This window comes from Eumetopias jubatus, unplaced genomic scaffold, assembly GCF_037043125.1.
Source record: "Eumetopias jubatus isolate StellerSeaLion01/CBP00866 unplaced genomic scaffold, mEumJub1_p1.0 scaffold_12, whole genome shotgun sequence".
Lineage (NCBI taxonomy): Eukaryota > Metazoa > Chordata > Mammalia > Carnivora > Otariidae > Eumetopias > Eumetopias jubatus.
The window spans coordinates 59,989,316-60,000,443 of NW_028274818.1; the positions used below are offsets into that span (position 1 = coordinate 59,989,316).

The window sequence follows — 11,128 nt, forward strand, 5'->3', positions numbered from 1 at the left end:
ATTGGGTTTTTTTGTTGTTGAGTGGTATGAATTGTTCATAAGTTTTGGATATTAATCCCTTGTCAGGTATATGATTCACAAAACACTTTTCCCATTCAATAGGTCTCCTTTTCGTTTTAGTGATGGTTTCTTTCACCGTGCAGAAGCTTTTTAGTTTGATGTAATCCTCGTTTATTTTTGCTTTTGTTACCCTTACCTTTGGAGTCAGATCCATAAAAGTATTGTCAAGACCAATGTCAAGGAGCTTACTACCTACATTTTCTTCTAGAATTTTATAGTTTCAGGTTTTACATTCAAGTCTTTAATCCCCTTAGAGTTAGTTTTTGTGTATAGTATAAGATAGTGGTCTAGTTTCATTCCTTTGCATGTGGCTGTCCACTTTCACTATCACCTTTTATTGAGAGACTGTCCTTTGTCTGTTCTTGGTTCCTTTGTTATAAATTAATTGTCCATATTTGTGTGCTTTTAACTCTGGGCTATCATTTTTATCCCATTGATATGTATCTATTTATTGTTATGCCAATGCCATACTGTTTTGATTACTACAGCTTTGTAGTATAGTTTGAAATCAGGGCACATGATACTTCCAGCTCTGTTATTCTTTCTCAAGATTGCTTTGGCGATTCAGGATATTTTGTGGCTCCGTACAAATTTTAGAATTATTTGCTTTAGTTCTGTGAAAAATGTCATTGGAATTTCAATAGGGATTTCATTAAATCTGTACATTTCTTTGGGTAGTATGGACGTTTTAATAATATTAATTCTTCCAATCCCTGAGCATGGAATATCTTTCCATTTATTTGTATCTCCTTTAATTCCTTTCATCAATGTCATAGTTTTCAGTGTACAGATCTTTCCTTCCTTGATTAAATTTATTCCTAGGTATTTTATTCTTTTGATGCAATTTTAAATGAGACTGTTTCCTTAATTTGTCTTTCTGATAACTCATTAGTGTATAGAAATGCCACAGATTTCTGTATGTTAATTTTGCATGCGGCTACTTTGCTGAATTCATTAATTAGTTCTAACAGTTTTTGGTGGAGTCTTTGGGTTTCCTATATATGGTATCAAGTCATCTGCAAATAGTGACAGTTTCTTTTCTTTTCTTCATTTCTGATGGAGATGCACTTTATTTCTTTTTCTTGCCTAAATGCTGAGGCTAGGATTTCCATTATTGTGTTGAATAAAAGTGGTGAAAGTGGACATATTTATCTTGTCCTTATCTTAGAGAGAAACTTTTCACCTTTTTACCATTGAGTATGATGTTACCTGTGGGTTTGTTACATATGGCTTTTATTATGTTTAGGTACTTTCCCTCTATAGCCACTTTGTTCAGAGCTTTTATCATAAATGGATGTTGAATTTTTTCAAATGTTTTTTCTGCATCTATTGAGATGATCACTAATGTGATTTTTATCTTTGATTTTGTTAATGTGTATCATGTTGAATGATTCGTGGATGTTGAACCATCCTTGCATCCCTAGAATAAATCCCACTTGGTCATGGTATATGATCCTTTTATTTTTATTTTATTTTATTTTTTTTGAGAGACATCCTTTTAATGTATTGTAGAATTCAGCTTGCTAATATTTTACTGAGGATTTTGCATCAATGTTTATCAGTGATATTGGCTGAAATTTTCTTTTCTGTGTCCTGTTTTGGTATCAGGGTAATGCTGGTCTCATAAAATGAGTTTGGAAGTATCCCATCATCTTAAATTTTTGGGAAGAGTTTGAGGATAGGTATTAAATCTTTGTATGTTTTGTGGAATTCACCAGTGAAGCCATCTGCCCCTGACTTTTTGTTTGTTGAGAGGTTTCAGATTACTGATTTAATATCCTTACTAGCAATTGGTCTATTTAGATTGTCTATGTATTCATGATTCAATCTAGGAATGTTTTATGTTTCTAGGAATTTATCTATTTCTTCTAGTTTGTCCAATTTGTTGGGTGTATAATTGTTCATAGCAGTCTCTTATGGTCTTTGTATTTCTGTGGTGTCAGTTGTAATTTCTATTTCCAAGATTTTTTTCATTAGAGCCCTCTTTTTTCTTGGTTAGTCTAGTTAAGGTTTTTCTTTTTATTATTATTATTATTATTATTATTTTATTATGTAATGTTAGTCACTATACAGTACATCATTAGTTTTTGATGTAATGTTCCATGATTCATTGTTTGTGTATAACATCCAGTGCTCCATGCTATACATGCCCTCCTTAATACCCATCACCGGGCTCGTTTTGTTTATTTTTACAAAGAATTACCTCTTGGTTTCATTGTTCTTTTCTATTTTTTAATCTCTATTTCATTTCCACTCTTATTTTCATTATTTCCTTCCTTAAGTAACTATTGATATGTATGTGCTTCCTGCCATTTTGTTAATTCCTTTATGGCTGTTTTCATAGTTCCTCTCTGTTCCTTTCTTCTCTTTTTCTCTTTCCTTGTGGTTTGCTGGCTTTCTTTAGTGATAGGTTTAGATTCCTTTCTCATTTTCTTTTGTGTATTTAGTGTAAGTTTTTGCTTTGTGACTACCCTGAGGTCTGCATATAACTTCCTACATATATGACTAAGTTGATAGTTACTTAAATTTGAACATATTCCAAAATTTACATTTTTTTCCACCCCCTCAGAATTTTTTCCTTTTAAAATTTTTTATAATTTTTAATTCAAGTGTAATTAATGTACAATGTTTCATAAGTTTCAAGTGTACAATATAATGATTCAACAATACTGTACACTTGTCAGTACTCATTAAGGTAAATGTACTCTTACCCCCCCTTTATCTATTTCACCCATCCCCCTACCTACCTCTGCTCTGGCAACTATGTTTGTTCTCTCTATTAAAAACCCAAACCTCAGTCTGGGTTTTTGTGTTGTTGTTTGTCTCTTTTTTTCTTTGTTTCTTAAATTTCACCAGGAACCCTCCTGCACTGTTGGTGGGAATGCAAATTTGTGCAACAACTGTGGAAAAAAATATGGAGTTTTCTCAAAAAATTAAAAATAGAATTACCATCTGATCCAGTAATTCTACTAGTGGGTATTTACCCAAAGAAAATAAAAACACTAATTCAAAAAGATATATGCACCCTTATGTTTATTGCAGCATTATTTATAATAGCGAAGATGTGGAAGCAAGTGTCCAGATAAATGAATGCATGTTTTGCATTTTCGATGTCACACTTCACATTTTCTTATTTTATTCATCTTTCAATTTATTATTGTAGTTTTAATTTTACTATTCTTACTATTTTACTATGAAGATTAAACTAGTTGCTTTAAAAGTGATTGATCCACTTTTCCCTTCCTGCTATCTTCTTCTTTTTTTTTTAACATATAATGTATTATTTGTTTCAGAGATACAGGTCTGTGATTCAACAGTCTTACACAATTCACAGTGCTCACCATAGCACATACCCTCCCCAGTGTTTATCAGAGGGGGAGACGAACCATGAGAGACTATGGACTCTGAGAAACAAACTGAGGCTTCTAGAGGGGAGAGGGGTGGGGGGATGGGTTAGTCCAGTGATGGGTATTAAAGAGGGCACATACTGAATGGAGCACTGGGTGTTATACACAAACAATGAATCATGGAACACTACATCAAAAACAAATGATGTGATGTATGGTGATTAACATAACATAATAAAAAAAAGAATAGGGAGAATCAATACATGTACATCTAAAAAAAAGTGATTGATCCACTACCTTTATTATCTATTTACCTTTTCCAGTGAGATTTTTACTTTTGTATGTTTTCTGTTATTAATTAGTGTCATTTCTTTTCAGTTTAGAGAGGTCCCTTTAATATTTCTTATAAGGAGATTTAGTGTTCATGAACTGCTTTAGCTTTTGCTTATCTAAAAACCTCTTAATCTCACCTTCAATTATGAAATATAATCTTAGTGGGTAGAAAATTCTTGGTTGGAATTTTTTTTCTTTCAGCACTTTACATATATTGTGTCACTCTTTTTTGGCTTGCAAAGAAAGATTTCTGCTGAGAAATCTGCTGATAGCCTGGTGGGGTTTTTCTTGTATGATTTTGTTGTTTTTATCTTACTGCTTTTAAGATTCTCTCTTTATCTTTACCTTTTACCTTTTTAATTACAATGTGTCTCGGTGTGGCTCTCTTTGGGTTCATTTTATTTTGGACCCTCTGTGCTTCCTGGATCACTATGTCTGTTTCCTCCCCAAGATTAGGGAATTTTTCAGTCATTATTTCTTCAAATAAGTTTTCTAGCTTTTTCTCTTTCTGTTCTCTTTCTGGGACCCTAATGCAAATGCTATTCCACTTGATGTTGTCCCAGAGAATCCTTTAACTTATCTTCATTCTTTAATTTTTTTTTCCTTTCGTTGCTCTGAGTTCTGTTGGGTGAGTTCTATTACTTTGTTTTCCAGGTCACTAATCTGATTTTCAGCTTTATCCAGTCTGCTGTTGAACCCTTTACTGTATTTTTCAGTTCAGTTGATGTATTCTTCAGCTCTGTAACTTCTGTTTGGATCTTTCTTATATTTTCTGTCTCATTGTATTCATCTATGCATCCATCCAACTCTCTCCTGAGTTTGATGAGTATCTTTACGACCATTGCTTTGAACTTTATCATAGATTGCTTATTCCAATTTCATTAATGTCTTTTATTCTGATGTTTTGCTTTGCTCTTTTGTTTGGAATGTATTCCTCATCTCCTCACTTTGCCTGACTCTCTGTATTAGGCAAATCAACTACCTCTCCCAGTTTGAAGGAGTGGCCTTTTGTAGGAAATGTCATGTGGAGCCCAAAACACAATTCCCTCTGACTAATAGAGCTAGTTCTCAAGGGTCATCCCTGTGTGGGCTGCACACATGCATTCGCTATCTTGGAGTCACATCCATGGTACAAGGGTGGGTGGGGCTGCTGCCTAGCCTGGCTGCCAGTACATGCTAGTCCTTCAAGAAAAATGATCAAGAAGGGGAAGGCAAAAGTGGCTACACTGAGACACAGGTTATGCTTCCATCATAGTAAGTTTATTGCAGTGGTGACAATGAGCCCTGTAACATTTTTTGGCTAGGCTCATGAGTAAAGAGTGGATGTAACAAGATTTTCAATATTAGAAACGATTAAGGAATAATATATTTTAGATTATTTGCCAAAATAGCAAACAATATACTTCCTATAATTTGACTTCTGGGGCGCTAAAGTAAATTGCTTGAAGAAACTGGATCTTAAAGATTACAAATGGAGAATTTTTGAAGTATATCCATATTCAAGTAGAGATCAAAGAAGCCCAACCACCAAAAGAACTGTGGGCTGACTTACTATGGCAACTGGGGATTGAGTAAAAGTTCTTTTTAAAAGGGCTATCTTGAAGATTATGACTTAGACTTTTAAAGAACTAAGGTGCTAGAAGGAATCATATGTGAAATTCCTCGAATGAAAATTTATTGATTTTAAAACAAAAACAGAAAGAAGAGAAGGCAAAAGATCAAATCTCAATTAGAGTGGTGAAAAGAAAGGCAGCTCCAGAGAGGTAATTTATTATTTACCCATTTATTTATTTGGCTAGATTATAAGTGCATGTATTTTTAAAGCTGAAAGGTAAAAAGTAGCAGGAAGCATGAGGTTTAAATCATAATAGTCATAGTCAAATCATATAGTAAGAGACTATAATGAATCCTGGAGCAAGGTCTGTAATGAGATGAGAAGAAAGGGGCATTCAGCCAAGTGCACAGTAGATGTGCTGGCCTTGAATTGATCAATGGGTAATTTGCCTTTGACACCAGAGAAAATATTAGATGGAAGAGTAAATTGGTACATTGGTATGAAGAAGGGTAAGAAGTTGATGCTTGTGCTTGAGCAATTTAATTTTCTCAATCCAGGAGGGGGTTACGGGAATTTTTCCTAGTATGAAATTGAAAAGATGGGTTTCAAGTAGAAGCGAAAAGTCCAGCTGGGGTTGTAGATCCGGAAGCCATCTGTAGTTATGTGCATGAGGATAAGATCTTCCAGGAGTAATGTTAGGGTTAAAAGAGATAAATGTTGAACCTTGGAGAAAAATATCTGGGATGAGCAGAGGGTACCATTCCTTCAAGGGGGCGATGGAGAAGTTTGGAAGGAGGAGGGCTCAGAATCCAAGAAAGGCAAGAGTCCCAAACAGCTGAGTGCTGAGCACAGTGTACTGCCACAGCATATTAGAGAAAATACGATGGAAATGACCAGTTAATTCCTAACAAAGTAGATATCTTAGTTAAAGCAGTTTTGGTTATGCTGTGGGAGAGAAAATAAATATAGATTCTTTTTTCTAGAAACTAGAACAGACCTTAGAAATTATAGCCTTCCTCCCTCCTTCCTTCCTCTTTTCCTTCTTTGCTCTTTTTTAGAGTTAAATTTTAAATGAAAGCTATTTGAATATATTTTAAATTGAGAACAAAAAATGGAGTGGGAAAATAGAGGAAAGAAAGAGAATACTGGACAAGATTAGATGCATTCTCTAAGATGGGAAGTAAGGAGAAAAGAATGGTGAGTAGTGGAGGGAGGTAAGTCCTAAAGACGAGGAGATTCATGTCTGGTGCCCTCTCCATTCTCTGAAGCTGTCAATAAGTGAACATGGCTGTGGACATGAGATGAAAGCTTAAGAAGCATGCTAAATTCAGGAAACAGTACTGCAGGACAGGAAGAAGGGAGCTAATGTCCAAGGAAACAACAGAAAGAGTTCAGTAACCTCTACAAAAAGTGAGGGTGTATTACTCTATTATAAAAATGGAAAAGCATCAACAATATAAGTTCTGCAAAACACCCATGATTCATGCAATAACTTCCATAATGTTCTATAGAACTTTGTGTCAGACATTAAGTCCGGAAATGATTGACAGACTGTACCTTCTCCAATAAAAAGACTGAAATCTCTTTTATTAAAACTAAAGAAACATTAAACCTCAATAGATTTCATTTATTTGAAACAATAGAACTTAAAACTAATAAAAGTCAATAAATAGAGGAAAAAGTTGAAGTAGGATTGTCTAGAAAGTAAAATTTCTTGGCTGCACTGACCTTAAATTTAGTTATTCTTATTACCTATACACTAACATAAAATGTTTGGGGGTTCAGGCTTCATGTGTCCCCAAATGGCAAGGTCTGTGGCTCTGTCCTGACCCTCTTGATAAAAAGAGATTTTTTATCCTCTTGAGAATGCTTTTTCTTAGCTCTTTCTTGATTTATTATTCCCCTAACAATGTCAATCCATTAAATTAGAACTAACATAAAGTAACTTCCTTAGCTTTGGTAACCTGGGAGAAAGTTTATAAGAGTATGGAATCATTGAATTATTCTTCCATCTACATCTGTATTAAGGACACATAAAGACTTTTTAGAACAGAGTTTCGTAGCTAGCATATACTCAATTAATATTACCTATTTATAAAATATTAAATTCAGTGAAATACTATGTGTATGTGTGTCTCTCCCAAAATGAATCTGAAAAACTTGGCACACTGGAGAAAAATGCTTTGAAACATCTCTCAAATGAACAATTTTTAGATATTACATTTTAGAAATGAAATAACAGTATCAGATAATTGGCAGCAAAGTCATTTTCCCAAGTACTGATGCCAAGCACATGGCAGACATCCATTATGGGTTGATGTAGATCAAAAGGGGCTGAGACACCATCTCATGCTTATAGAATTTCAGAATTAGAGACATTTGGAAGGGAAAAGTTAGCATCATTTGCCATGTCAAAGCCAAGCCATGTGCACTGAGCTGCTTTTCCTCACTAGCCAGGCCCCAGTCATTCCATCCTTATTTACCACCCCCTCTGGATTTCTTATAATAGCCGATGCATGCAGAATTAGTCAAAACTAAATGCCTCACTCCAGTTACAACAAAGGCTGACTTAGGGTCTTCCTGTTGGTGACAAGTCTCTGTATTTGCCTGGCAAGCCAGAATTTTTCCCCCTCTCCAGATGAGCGTGCATGAGTGAACCATCTAAAAGTACTTAGAAAAAAAAAATTGTCTCCTAATTCTAGAGGAGGGAGGATCCAAACATCTCTCTCCTTTCCTGGACCCCCACCCAAAGCCCTAATTTTCTTCTATTAGATCTTACCACATTCTCCGGTCACTTAGAACACCAGTCTCTTTAACAAAATAAATTTATGAATTGATACGTGGCTTTAAAACATACTTGAGTACTTCCAGGACTTTGAAAGACCTCTTGAAATAATGTATTCAGACTCCCTGGAACACATAATCCATACACACATGGTGAAGAAATGACTTGGGGCTAACAGTAGGCTTTAGAGGGTAGAAGGAGGAAAGGGGCAGTTGACTCGTCATGTTAAACTCTGTGTAACACGGATGAAGTGGAGAGCTTGAACTGCAATGTTATTGTAAATTTTCCAGTAATCTAGATTTCTGAATTGCAAATACTGGAAACCAGTTCTGCCTTCCTGCTTCACACTGACAGCGACACTTTGCTTGCCCACATCAGAGATCTTGTGGCTTTTGATTCATTCTGTTGTTGATACCTCCTCTTTTGTTTTCGCAAAATGTAAATATTTGTTCTGTCTGCATCCTAATTGCTAGTCTTGGTGTCTTATTGTGTATGAGGCCTGTGGTAACTCAGATGCCTCAGGATCCCTTGCTATGTGCTGGGATTTCATGTCTTATGACATTAGCTTGGCATAGCTGTCAGCTACCCTGTTCCATGCCCCTGACTAAACTGCAGTTATGTCTCTAATTGAAAGCCAAAATTATTTTATTCCTCTCTACAGAGAGGAAACCCAGAACTATTACTCTGTACACACACCAAACCACAGGAGTCTGGGTGAGGGTCTGTAATGACAGGGCCTCCTACACAGCACATTTGCAAGCTTTCTACTAATTACCTTAATTTTCTTTGTCTAGACTAACTTATTGCATCGAAGAGCTCCTTTTCTAAAGGGGTGGGGGTGGGGGTAAAAGGGACATCGTTAGTCCTTCAATTCCTGCCAAGTAAAGAGGAGAGAAAAACATGAATAGAACCAAGAAAACAAATAAAACAGAACAAGATTAGCCCTTGAGTGGGCTGTTTCCTAGAGCACATGCTGGCTTAAAATTGATCTGGGAGGTTGTGATCTAGTAAGACTAGAATCTCTACCCTTAACAGCAGAAAACACATTAAGCAATATATAAACCCAAAGAAGAAAGGTGTTTCATAAGAGAAGACCCTCACTAAGCAGGGAAATAACACTCATCAGTGTATTCCGTACATCACCAGCAGTAATGAAAACTCTTCCGTTTTGTTCTTCTGCTTTCATGACATTTTCCTAGTTTGTCTTTTCTGATTGAAAAAAAAAGGGGGGGCTTGTTTGGAATAACCTGGCTTCTGTGGCTCATGCTTGTGGTGAACACTAAGAGAAAGGTAGTATCTCAGCTATAAGCCATTTTGAAAACTTTTTCCTTGGATAAAGCAGTTGGATCAGCTCACATAATAGCAGGCTGCATTTTCACTGTTCTTAAAAGCCAGCACCTCTAGCTTTTCAACAAATGTTGATATTTACAGACTGTATGGCTTTAAGGCTAGGGAGAGGAGCACCAAAGGTGCTCATAGATTGTCACGGTGGATTGAACGACCAAAGGGCAAGGCTGGCCCCTCCTGGGCTGCAGCTGTCCCTTTGGTTGCCAGCAGGCCAAGGCCATGGGAACACTGGTCCTGGCTGGGAGCCCTAGAAGCTCCTTTCCTGTGGGACAGTCTCTTTAGCCAAATTCTCAAGCCCCTGCTGGTGAACTCACTTCCCACCTCTCTTCTGTTGGGAACATTACATTTATTTCCATTTGCCATATTCAAAGACTTATTGGTTTCCTAGGATATAATGATGGGTTTCATTTTACTGCTATCTTGTGTTTCAATTGTTCCCCTTGATTGATCGACTTTTGAATTTGGTTAAATTAATTCTCAGTGGGCCAAAAATTCAGGACTTTTTTTTTTTTTTTGGCCTCTTCATAAATTGTGCATTATAAAGATATTTTCCTGGATTAAATATTGGGTTTCTATTTCTAAATCCGAGGGAACCATTGAGGCAAAGATTGTGAAGGTCCCAAAATGTGTCTTGTGTCACTGGCCCCAGGATGGGTGTAAATAATCTGGACTGGGCAGGTACACACTTGGAAGTGAGTAGTGCTGTTGCTATCTTCATCACTCATTTATCCATGTCATTACTCCAAGCCCCATTTCTGGGAGACATAATTATACATTGATTAGATCAGTGATTTTCAGCCAGGCATGACTTTGTTCCCCAAGGGATATCTGTCAATGTCTGGAGTCATTTTTGGTTGTCACTACTGGGGAGTGGAGTGTTACTGGAATCTAGAGGGTAGAGGCCAGGGATAATGCTAAACATCCTGCAGTGCTCAGGACAATCTTCCACAAGAAAGAATTATCTTGTCCTTGATGTCAATTGCATCAAGACTGAGAAATGAATTAGATTGACAATTTGCTGCTCTATCGCATCTCTACAGATGTGATGGAATTCAGAGCTATCTCTATTCACTCTATGGAAACTGATTCAGCATTTTACTTTCTTAGGAGCTGATACATTTTTCTTATAATGCTGGATAACTCTTTGGATTTTTCCACTCAGTTTTAAAGAACTGGAATCCTATGAAACTGTGGCATAAGATTAAAGCCGAGCAAATCTGACATAAAACTTTGCTTATGCTTCTGATTTGGGACAAATATGTCATAATTTTTTGTGCTTAGTAGATTTGTATCTAGATTTTTTTTTCCTAGTAAATCGAAGTTCTTGCAAAATTATTCACCATCTCTGAGGGAAAAAAACTCCTTCCACTTACACAAATTCTATGAAATCCCACCCAAAATTCACCTTCTTTTTGAAGCCTTCCACTTTCCTTCTTACATATTCTCAAGATCTCATTAAAATATTAATTCCTCTGTGAAACATCCCTAAATGCCCTAGGCTGAATTTTTTAGATCACTATATTTTGGTTATTTGTCTGCAATTTTATCTCCCCCATCAGATTGTGAATTACCTAAGGTTGGGGCCAAGCTTGCTTCATGTTAGGATGACTGTACAGCCCAGCAGAGTAAGCAGAGAAAGTGCTCTGTAAAATGTGTCAGATAATGAGTCCAGAAATTATCGCAAATATTTCATGTCTATTT

General features: G+C 36.1%; 1 non-coding gene across 1 annotated transcript; it reads left to right on the forward strand.

The window, feature by feature from the left end:
* Nucleotides 1-4,918: 4,918 nt before the first annotated feature.
* On the forward strand, nt 4,919-5,035 carry LOC114215780 (small nucleolar RNA SNORA1). The gene has a single exon (XR_003610627.1). It is a non-coding gene; the product is annotated as a small nucleolar RNA SNORA1 (small nucleolar RNA).
* Nucleotides 5,036-11,128: the final 6,093 nt, after the last annotated feature.